General features: G+C 37.9%; 1 long non-coding RNA gene across 1 annotated transcript; it reads left to right on the top strand.

Moving 5' to 3' along the window:
- The first annotated feature begins 6 nt into the window (after window positions 1-6).
- Window positions 7-4,219, top strand: LOC109367352. Its single transcript, XR_004159652.1, has 3 exons — window positions 7-644; window positions 786-938; window positions 3,654-4,219. It is a non-coding gene; the product is annotated as an uncharacterized LOC109367352 (long non-coding RNA).
- The last annotated feature ends 7,929 nt before the right edge of the window (window positions 4,220-12,148 follow it).

Genomic DNA, 12,148 nt, shown 5'->3' with positions numbered 1-12,148 from the left:
TCGCCTCGCCTGGCCCAGCCTGGCCGGGACGCGCGCCCTCTCGCAGCCCCGCTCACACCTGCTCGCCTCCTTGGGCCCGGTGCTCCCGTCCCAAATGGGGCACCGTGGAAAGTGCCTAGTTGTACTGCAAGGCCAGCCGGGAGCTGCACGGGCCGGAGATGAGCTTAATGGTGTGCAGCGGTGCTGAAAGGCCTGAGCTGCATTTTCTTAATGGCATAAGCTGCTAGATTTGTGCTGAGTTTATGCAAAACAGGATACGAATGGAAACAAATTTTATGCATTCAGTGACAACTGCTACAGCTTTAACTGCCGTAGAATCATAGAATCATGGAATTGCTCAGGTTGGCAAAGACCTTAAAGATCATCGAGTCCAACCATGACCTAACCACACTACCCTAACTCTAACAACCCTCTGCTAAATCATGTCCCTGAGCACCACATCCAGACGGTTTCCTTTTCGCACCTCGTGTCACTTGCTCTTTGTGCTTCTCTTGTGTGAGTGGTGGCAGAGCCTGCACTCCCTTCTCAGGGGTGTATGGAGGAGTAACTGCAGCTGTGTCCTGTGCCACACCAGAGGAAGGAGAGTGTCCGTGCATCAGGCACTCCTGAGTCCAGGGAAAGGAGTGTTGTGTCTCAGCACTGCTGTGAGTGAAAAACTGTTTTTTGTTTTTTGTTTTTGTTTTTTAAATCAGAAGTGATGTTTTTCCTGTGAAGGATGTGGACTGGGTGAACAAATGCTTTGTGCAGTATTAATGAACATCACCTGTTTTCCTCATGCCTTGCAGGTTTCAGCAAGTGTGTTGTGGCTCGTGTCAGACTCCTTGACCGTGTGGAGGTGCTTTGGAGACTAGGAACCAAAGTTGTGTGTGCAGCCAGTGAGTCTGCCCATAACATGAGATACAGAGGGAAAATCATTCACCTTTACAAATCTCCAGAAGGTAAGCTCTGCCTATATAACGTCTGGGTGGAGAAGCTTTCCAGTGCCAGTAAGGCACCCTGCTGCTCATTATGTGCCCAAATAGGAATCTGTACAGATTTGGTGACTCCAGAGGAAATGCTTGACATCACACTAATTCCCTGACCTTCCTTCCATCCTCCGCTACTATATACAGTTGCTGGCTATTTATATAAGATGAATATGATTCAGAATTGAACAAGCCAGGAAGACACTAAATCCTTCAACCTACTAATTAAAACAAGGGATACAGCATGATTACTTTGTTCCATCACCACATGAAAGAAGACTATTTGTTTTTACTGTGGTTAGCTTAGTAGTAACAAACAAAATATTTTATTCCTATCCATAAGAAGCGATCTTGCCCATCTTAATGGGTAAGTACATCCAGAATGGAGTCAGCAGCAGTATGCATGGGGTTTGAATTTACATGTGACTGCAAATCTGGTGAGATGGATTAGACCAAGAGTGCTGTCAGACTACAAGGCTGAGCATTGAAGACTTTGACACCGCAAGAGGGAATAATGTCTGTCTTTCAGTGAGTCTGTACAGTGCTTCAGCCCTTGGAAGGCAAACCCTTCAGTACTGCAGCTGAAGCACACTGTCAGGCATCTGTTGCTGTGGCTGGACGTGTGGAGCAAGGAACATTGTGAGATTTTTGTGGTGTCATTAGATTACTGCTCATGTGAAATTGAGTGATAGATAATTTACATAGCCGGCCTTTTAGCAAAGTTCACAGGCATGGCTCCAACTGTACATATGGAAGCTAATCTCGGTTACAACTTGAAAATGCCTCTGTCTTTGTTACTGTGGGAATGGTCTGGAAAGTATCGACAGATTGCTACATCTGAAAGCTTGTCATATTGATCTTTATCCCATCAAAAATCACAGTGCTTTCACTGTACCCTGTGACTGTTCCACTGCAACTTGCTCTTTCATTTTTCATGTTCCAGTTATTTGTCTAGGCCTTTTGTACAACAGTAATTAAGGAAAAGAAATCAGCTTAAAAAACAAATATGAGTTTTAGATTCTTCTAAACTGAGATAAGAGTGAGGGAATTTGGGAACAGTTGCATTGGCATTCCATAAAAATCTTCCGTAATTCAACTTGGCTGGAATTCAGGTTGAGAATGATAGTAGAAATCATTACATAGAGGAAATGTTTGTCAGATCCCATCAAGAAGGATTTCAAATAAATGGCCAAGGATTTTCAATGCCAGGAAAGAGAAGAAATCAGCAAGGCCACTGATATCTGTAAAAAATTATTTATTTGTTTGTTTGTTTGTTTATTGCATCATTTGCCCTTGGAGATCGCTTTCTTGGGATTCCAATCAAAAGCTGTTGGAAAACAGTTATTCTGATCACAGCCTCACAAAACCCCTTTCTTCTGTTGTTAAGTAGCAATTAAATGACTTCTGATTTTTTTTTTCCTCCTCAGTTCTTCTATAACTTTTTTTTCCTGTAAATGTATGATGAAGAATGAAGTATTATGCTGCCTAATCATTTAAAAGGAGGGAAGGAAAAGAGAAAAAAGTAAGAAAGGCACAAAAACCTTAAAAAAGGAAGAGAAACGAAATACAAATGATAACAAGGGGAAAGGCATCCAAAACTACGAGGAATAAAGTAAAGAATTAGAAAATCCAGAGCAAAGGATGAAGAAGAACATAGGCTGCATGTCTGTACTCTTAGGCCCCACATGTACTTCTGAAAGGGCTAGAAAGATACACTATGCTGAGATGGTCATATGGCTGTCTTTAATAATAGATATGATTGCAGCAAGTGTAAATATATTGAAATAGTACTAGGTAACTTGAGCATCAATAGCAATAAAAATGCAGCAGCACAGGGTGGCCAAGTCAGAGTTCTTCTGGTATCCAGTGTAATGGATGGTTTTGAATACGTTATTAGGGAACTACCTTTCTACTCCTGACTCTTAATGGTTGGGTGCACTGTACTTTAATATTATATGGTAATTGGCTAAAAAAAACTGCCTTGTAACAGGGACTGAAATTCAAATTTCCCCACTCCGAGCCATAGACTCTAATTGTTGCGTTGCAAAATGATGCTTTGCTTCTCTGTCCCAATGAGTGTGGATTAGTTTGTTCAGAATAACAGCTTTCCAGCAGGCAGAATGAAGGGTATTCCACCAAAGTAGCCTCTGGCCTGGTGATGAAGGGAATTTCCTGGGAAGTGAGAGGTAGGCATTCAGTATTGTCCTCAATACTCTGCAGTTTCTAAGCTGCTGTCTGCTGGGCCTTCCTCCTGGCATGCTTTTGAAAGATACTGAAGTCCAAGTGCAGACAGTGCTTCAGCATAACTCAAATGCTGTAGATGCCAAGAACATTGTAACTTCAGTATCAGGAGCTGGCAGCTCAGGTGCTTCTTACACTGCCTGTTAGAGATTCTGGTCCAAGGTACTGGTGCTTCTGGTGTGGGGGCACCTGCCTCAGAGCTGTGGGCTAGGAAACCAATGCCAGAACTTGAGAGTTGCAGCTCTTAACACTGCAACAGATAGTCTGTTGTGGATAAGACTTATCTTTGCTGTGCTTGGGAGAGCACTGTGTTGTGGATTTGTTCTTGTTCAGTGGTGTGCTCACTGGTAATTCATGGCATTGTGAGGCAGACTTGTGTCAGATAAAATTCCAGCATGCTGGAGGTAAGCATACTCTGTTGAGATTTTTCATTTTATTTTTTTTAAGGTGGGGAGAGGGCCAGTGGAGACATGTAATGAATGTCAATAACTATATTCAATTTCTTTGGCAAGTGGTAAGTACTGTTCCCGGTCGTTTGCTCTTGCAGACTATGTTTAAAGTATTTCATAATATAAAGCAAACCTTTCTGGAGGCCAGTGCCAATTTTGGTTGAAGAAATGTATAGCAGCACAGTTGAAAGTTTTCATTATCTTCTTACACTCAATTACTAATGAATATTCTTTAATTTTTTTTTTACCACACGTTTCACATTCATATTACTTTTTTTTGCCTGAGGCCTATGTGAATAAAACAGTGTACTTCCTGTTTTGACAACATGCTGATGATGTATCTTAAGAGAAAATCATTAGGAATAGCCCTGCTGACAGTGTTGCTGGATGGTAACTTGCACTGAATCCTGTAATTTTACTCGTGATTTTACCTGTAAAGGCAGGAAGTAAAAGAATTGTCTTGTAAGAATCTTTAGTATTTCTCATCCACGCTTCGAAAGTAGACAGGCTGTGGGTATATCCACTAGTGAACAGTTCACAGATCTCTTTAATCCCTCACAGATCTCATTAATCCCTTAAGTAAAAATTTTTCTTCATATGGTATCAACGAAGCAAGGTTGAGTCCTATACTTATAAGCAGCATTGGTGAAAAACCAGAAAATATTTTTAAAGCTTTAAGCATTAGACAGTTGTACTTCACTTGATTCCCTAATGTAATAAAATTCTTCCTTTCCAAGCCATTATCAGTGAGACAAACCCGTGCACTGTATGTGTTATTAATTATTTATTCTTTCCATTTTTTCCTAAATGCACATTAAAGAATTGACTTGTGGCTTTTAATACAGTTCTGAAGAAGAAATTCAATCGATAATCTTTGGAAATGTTTTTTATGACAAATACAATTATAAGAAAGACAGTAACTTTAATCTTCTGTGGAGTTAAGATAACGGTTCAACTACTTTACTCCTATTAGTATTTTGATAAATCTAGATAGGGATTGTTTTTTTTCTTCTTTATAGTAATGATTTTTTGACAATTTATATATTGTTCTTATAGATATGTTAATTACTTTTCTATTATTTTTTCTAGTTGACATAAAATGACTACTTTTTCCCCCTTGTTTCCATGGTTTCAGTTTCATGAGCTTGTGTAACCATGTGCAGAATGATAAATTTACTGTTTTGTACATGCAGTTGTTATCCTTCGATATTTTCCACGTATGTTATTTTTAAGCTAGCTTTCACATAAGGAAATGCATACAAAAATTCCAAACATGGCTATTTGTGTATTCTGATAGAAAAGCAAGCAAACAAAAGGTTATATAGTGAATGGAGGGCCCAGCACACTGCAGAATTTTGAATGCATGTGAGTATAATTGCAAATTTAATTGCCTTTGACAAGGGAATGAGAAGGGATATTACAGCTATGTGAGGGCATGGCTAAACCTTGCAGAAGTGTACTGGTTGGAATGGTGGCTGCTAGGAAAGGTTAAATTATGGATTGTATCTAAAAGATGTTTGAGGGATTAATATACTGCCAAAATATGAAGATCTGCAGTCATACCTGCTGAGTTCCTAAGAGAATAGTGAAATTCTTTGTAGATATCAAGAAACCATTGAACAGAAAGAAAATTAAGAATCTTTATTTTCAGCCATTCTATGGGACCCATTGCAAGTTAGAGGATAAATGGAGAAACTGTCCAAACAAGTTGCTGGTGGAGGTATTGCAGAAGTAGGAGAAAGTGGTTTCATTGCTGGCCCACTGCGGACTTAGTGCTTTGAAAAAATAAATTTTGCTGAAGCAAAACCATTTGTATTCTTATCTGTAACTGGTCAGCTATTTAAATGGCACTGAAGATTACTTCCTTCTATGACTTTCCTATGATTTAAGGAACAAATAAATAATACTGCTATTGCAGCATCTTCCTCATGTGAGGCTTGAGTGTGAGATTTAAGTTAGCGGGGTTTAGCCAGTATCATTTGCACTGGTGGCAACTGTGCACATGAGGATGAATAGGCTCTTCGCCAGCAGCAAAGACCTGGTGATGTGACCTGTTCTGACAGGAGAAAAGGCTAAGCTAACTTACGTATAGCAAATGTAAAGTAATGCATGCTGACAATTTCTGCAGATCAGCTGATGTATTACCAGTTGTTAGTATGAGCTAACTTCATGGCAATTCTGAGATCACAAGACAGTTTAGTGCGCCACGCTTCTCTTAGCTTAGACTCTGCTCTTAGAGTAATGGTCTTTCTATAGGCTTCTGTGGATTTCAGATCTCTATGCATGCAAATATATTGCACTATACACACAATACGTTGTTACTGCAAATTATACCAGGATTCATACTGGTTGGAGTAGTCCCATGTCAAACTAGTTATAGTGTATGTAATGGGACAGAATCGATAGAGAAATAACAGTAATTGTGATAAAGGTAGTTCATTCCACACAGAGACTTGCACCATAAAATAGGGAGGAAAAGCTTGAAGTCAGTTCTGTGTGGCAACAAGATGTTCCCATCTGAACCTTAGTAAGACAGGATAGAAGGAAACAACGCTTTGAGGAAGCTGCACTGCAGCAGCCTTTGACAGGATTTCACAGTGCTTACTCAAAAGGGAACTGTTAAAGGTGAAGAGCCAGACAACTAGAGAATGAAAACGTTTCCTCATCTCTTTTCCCATCCTCCTGAGTATAGACAGATGAATTCCAACATTAATGAAAGGACAGCACGTACTTTTGATTTTGAGGAATACTGAATGCTGTTCTTCATGCATAAAAATTGGATGGGATGGGAAAATACACACAGAATTTAGGGTGAAATAATCCAATGGGAGAAAAAATCCTTTTTTACATTTGTACTTAATGTGTTTTAGTCCATGCTTTTGTATTGCAGCATGGATCATTTAGAGGTATTCTTACACTAATTCATGTCTTAACCAAACCTTATTTTTCTTAGAATAGGTTTGATTAAGTATTATTTTTCTCCCCATTTCAATACTTGTTCTAAATAGTCAAAGAAATGTAGCTAGGGAAAAAAGACTTTGACTGCAATAGCATGGAGACTTGTTCTTGGCATAACTTTAATGGCCAGGCAGACCTTAGAGTAAAAAAATATATATTCCTGTCAAGGATTTCCCTTCAAGCCCCTTGACTTTCCAAATTGGGCAAAATATATTGTTGAGTCAGGTGCATCTGAAGTAAAAAGAACATTCCCATCTTTGGAAAATTTCAAGTAAATAAAAAAGGTATTGCAAATATTATGTATATACAGCACTCCTCACCTGAAATACAGTAGGATTCATCTAGGACATTGTGTTGCTATTTCATACCAAAAAGATAGTGTAAATAAGTGGTTTTTTTGATAGACTAGATAAGTTTTCGATTAATGTTTTAAGCATGCATTATTTTGTCTATTGTGCTGTTTTAAAGATTAATTGAACGTATAATGAACTATAACAAGAAAAAAAGTTCAGCGTGAAGTTATGAAGTCATTAATGTTAACACTGTGTGGGCAGTTTCTTTCTTTCTTTGTTATCACTTCAGTTCCTTTTTCTGATAGCCCGGTAGTTCCGGATAGTAGGAAGAAAATTTAAGTTGCAGTAGGAATTAAATACTTCATTGCTAATTATTTGCTTTCTCTTAGCTAAACTTAAGGCTAGCATGTAAGTTAGCCACCAAGATGCAACATCAGAATCTTCTGAAACAAGTCAGTTTACTTTCAAAAGTGATTATAAAAAACATGCATGTTTTTTATTGTGATGAGTTTCTGAGTCAGAGCTGGCTTGCGCTCCAGAAGAGTACTCATCCCTGCTGTCCCACATGGCGCCCTCCTTAACCACAATCTCTTGCTCAACCTTCTATTAGTGAGCATTTGTCAGCTTTTATAATTTTCCACAATCTGAAATGCAAATGGTAGCAACAAATAGCATTTTATAAGCTCGTACATATTATTAGAATTATCTGAGGAATCCTCGTATGTCTGACTGTTTATCTCATCATATGATACGTTATATGCATGACAGAAGACTGTAAAATGCCATACATAATATGGATGGTATACACATTGACTTCTGGATTTTGTTTGCAACTTACTGTGAGCAGCTTGCAGTGGGTTTTAAACGGTTATAACAGGAACTGCTCACATTAAGAGTTACTGATCCTCTCTCTCTCTCTCTCTCTGAATATTGATATAATGGATGGTGGTGCCAGCTAAAGCTGATTACTTCCTGCTCTTTAGTCTTGCTGTCTTTGTGGGAACTAAAGCTGCAGATTTCCTTAATTAACATACCGGTGAAGAAACTGAAGACAATAATTGTAGTGGAGACGACTTCTACTGTCAGCACTTCTTTCCTTTAAATACAAAGCCTGGACGTTAGCTAGCAGAGGTAATTTTTCAGAGAGGACTTTGGGCATTTTTACCCCAATATACTTCCATAGTACACCTATCCCAGAGACCAAATTCCTTACCCTGCAAAAAGCTTCCCAAACTGAGGCATTATGCTACCTTAAACCTTAGACATTGCTAATAAACTTGTATCCAGGTGAAAAATCTTAGGATTCCTGATTATCACAAGGATCAGACATAACTAGCAGCCTAACCATGAAATGGAATGAGATTTAGTCTTGAATGGCATGTTTCTTCAGCAGGTTTCAAAGTATTCTGTAAAACAGGTAAACCATATTTCTCTCATACACAAGTAGAGAATATCAAAGGGTTCAGGGACTTGCTGTGTGCTGCAGAGAAAATCAGAGGTGATGGGGGAAACATTTTTACTCCTATAGCTGTGTATTGAATTTTAAGTTTCATTTCTTCATGCATTTGCTTTTTATTCTTTATATTAAGAAAATGAGATCCATGGATCAGAGTGGTCCCATTTTTTCTCTGCCTTTCTAAATGCATATGTCCCACAAAACGTATTTAATTTGGTACTTGTTCTCCTCCCACTTTAGTTGGATTCCTAAATGGGTAAAATAGTGAAATAAACAATACTGCAGTATTTTATTTTTTTCCCTTCAAACAATAATACAAGTTTTGCTTAAAATATTTATTTTTATCAGATAATCTAAGAAACACATTTATTGCTGAGGATTTATACCACACTTCCAAGACTGAAACTTGTTTTTTTAATAATTAAACATGAATACACTCCAGTGAAGGCTTTCTCTGGTATCACATCAGAGTTGCTTGCATTTAAATTAGTGGGTCAGCAAGACAGGACAGTAGAACCTTTTATTAGCAGCTGACTTCTCTTGAGTCTCATTTTACATTTTTGGTTCCAGCACTATTCAGCTGAAAGAAGATATTGTAGGTAAAATAAAGGAGGTAAATAACAGAGACAGGGCAGCTGCCAGACATCAGCTTCCACTGAGTTCTTCAAAAATATCTGTATTCTCAGCGATAGTGAGAAGAATCGTAATGCAGCATGTTTCCTTGTGAAACAGGTAGTCTTTTGTATTCTCTTGGAAGAGCTTTTCATAAGTTATGTCTGTGGAACAGAATTCAGTATTTTTTAGGGCAGTCTTAGATGAAGACGATGACCATCAAGGGAGAAACAATGGTAAATGTCCATATAAATTAAATTTCACTTGCTGGAATCTTTGTGGTACCGTTGTTAGCCAAGGAGGTCCATATTTCCCTTCCAATCACTTTGTGATGTACCAGAAGACCTCACAAGTGAATTTGGTAACATTATTATTCTTTCAGGGCGTTGAACAGCCTGATGCTCGTTCAACATCTTTTAGCAATGGTGTTTGAAAAGCTGCAGGATGTCTTCATTTCTCTTGAATTTTGTTTTTGAAGGCTAATTAGCACAAATGACAGAGACATTATGAGATGTACTCAGTGAGCATATAGCCTGCTATCACATGTATCGGCAAGTAAGTCAGAGATGCTGCGTTTTTCTTTCTAGCCCTAGTTCTTTCCAGCTCTGACCGGACATACATGAAGATTTTTTGTCTGGGCAGCATAGGAAAAGGTTGTTGATATTAGTATATTCTGAATTACAGAGCATGTACAAACTTACAGGGCTGCATTCCCTATAGAATGATATATAATGAATATGTATTAGAACTTCCTAATGAGGAGGTAGAATACTAGAAAGGGTTTGTTGTTACAGCTGTGTTTTCTTTGGGATACAATGTAAATGATCTGCTTGAGGAGCAGATTATAGAGCTAATTTATCCCTAGTGTAACTTCACTGGACTCAGTTGATTTGCATGGGATTTTTTTCATCCTTAAGAAAAAAATCAAACTGCAGATTATGTGACTGGATAAGCATCCAATATGTAATGCTTTAATGTTTATTTTCTTGTTAGTATCTTGTTAATATGAAACTTTTGTTCCAGCTTTAAAAGCTCAAATATTTTCATTTACTGTTGGGACTTAAAAAGAAAAATAAAGTAGAATTTAAAGTTATTACTATGGATTGCAAATATTAATGACTTTTTTTTTTTCCCCCAATCATAAACATAAAAAGGAAGCCCTTCCTTCACTACCATAAAACCTTTTGCTTAGAATTTATAGGAGTGACTTGGTCTCTGTACCTCTGACTCAGTACAGAGGAAAAGAAAAAAGAAAAATCAAACCTATCTGGAAGAACACACCTCTGAAGCTGTTAAGCCTCTTGTCAGGAAGAGGCAATAAGAGGAACAGATGAGAACTGCACTGAGATCTTTAATTAATCATGCTGCATAGTAGAAATAGAGAAGATTCGGTGACAGAGAACTAACCAATTTAAGTGAGAATTGCTGTAAAAACCTCCATGGCATATTTAAAATTCAAATTTTAACATATTTAATCAAATATTTAATATTCAAAACTATTAACAAAAAAAGGAAACTCAATAAAATCTCCTTATCACAAGATAGAATGTATGTATATTTTGCAAGCGTTAGTAATAGTAACTTAAACACTAGCCTATCAAGCAAGATTTGCAAGACTTCCTAGCAATTACGTAAGGCATTTGCTGAGTACTCCCTGATTGATTTCAGAAAAGGTGCTTTTCCCAGATAGGTATATGGCATTTCTGTAGGAGGTGGACTTTCTGCTCTCCCTGCAGTTTGGCATAGGCACTCTCACTTTATCCTGCTGATATCACAAGTTCTTAGTCACCTGATCATGAGGAACACTCAAATGTACCATTTGTGTTTCAATAGAAAGATGGGATCCACTCCAGTAAGGTGACATCAAATTCAACAGTAGTTGAGATAGGATCTCTTCATATTTTTCAGAACAGAGAAGAGCAGAAGAATCATAGCAGGAATACAGAAGTACAGATACATTAGCTTAGGTACTGTGTGGAACTTGCAGATTTGTTTGTCTGCTAATTCACCAAAATATACGATCTATATTTGAAATGGAAGGCATTCACTTTAACACCTTTGATTTGTTTTCCTGTAATTTAATTATTTACATAACTTAATGGGGAGAAGTGCTAGTACCAGTTTAGAAACGTAGCATTTGCTTAAGAAAATACAACATGTACAGAGCACCATCTAGTGCAGGATATCACTAACAAAGCCCTTCTACTATCACTTGTCTTCGTTAAGCTAATTTGTTATGGACCATCATGTTAAAGAAAGAGCCAGCCCTGTGGCTCTTATGGCAATATAATTACTTGGGGACCTTCAGCTATGGCAACAAAATTGGAAGGCATTCAAATTTAGATAATCTTTTGTGAGAACGACATACTTCTAAGAGGAATCTGCTTATCTTCATGCCCACAGTGCTGGGCAGATACTCTCATTACAATAAATACTGTCCCATCTAGTTATAAATGAGACAGGACATTGATTCCCAGAACACTTTAGTGACCTAATTGCCATTTTAGATTCCTTAGGTGCACCAATTAGCACTTCAAAGCCTTTGCTCAGCTTCTGCAGAACCTCAGTGTTCCTTAAGCCCAGGTATTCACCAGTCATGACAAATGGGTGAGATTAAATATTTGATTATCATTAAGAAGAAATAAAGGAAGTTTAGATTCAATAGGAGGCAAGCAAAAGAAACGGACCATTACTACAAATTGCTGAAGAAGGGCAGAGAAGAGCAAGCTACAGGGTTGGGTTTTTCTTTTTGCAAGGGCTGTGTATCAGTTCTTTTGTAAGCAACCAAATACATGAATTTGGCTCCACAGTTGTTTAATCAGTATTTGGATAAATGTTATATTTCTGATGCAATCTGTTTAGTATTAGGGTTGAATTAAGAGGAATTGCCTTAGTTAACTGAGCACATAAGCAATGTAAGCTGGCTTTCATCCTGCACTAAATAAAGTTGAAATGGGCCACAGGGACTTGGAAAGAATGATTTTGGATGAAATACAATGTTTTCAAGCCACCATCACTGTCAAGATTTGTCTAATCTTCTTATGAAGATGAACAAACATTGTAATGTTTCTCTTTGTACATTTAAATTCTCTCTACTGCATATGGAGTTTGACTGAATGCTTGGAACACTGCTAGTTCCCCTGTTCTCAGACGTACTCTGAGGAAAACCCTACT

The sequence above is a fragment of the Meleagris gallopavo genome, chromosome 4, assembly GCF_000146605.3.
Source record: "Meleagris gallopavo isolate NT-WF06-2002-E0010 breed Aviagen turkey brand Nicholas breeding stock chromosome 4, Turkey_5.1, whole genome shotgun sequence".
In the NCBI taxonomy this organism is placed as follows: domain Eukaryota; kingdom Metazoa; phylum Chordata; class Aves; order Galliformes; family Phasianidae; genus Meleagris; species Meleagris gallopavo.
The sequence above is the reverse complement of the archived record's forward strand: the minus strand, read 5'-3'. Positions and strand labels throughout refer to the sequence as shown.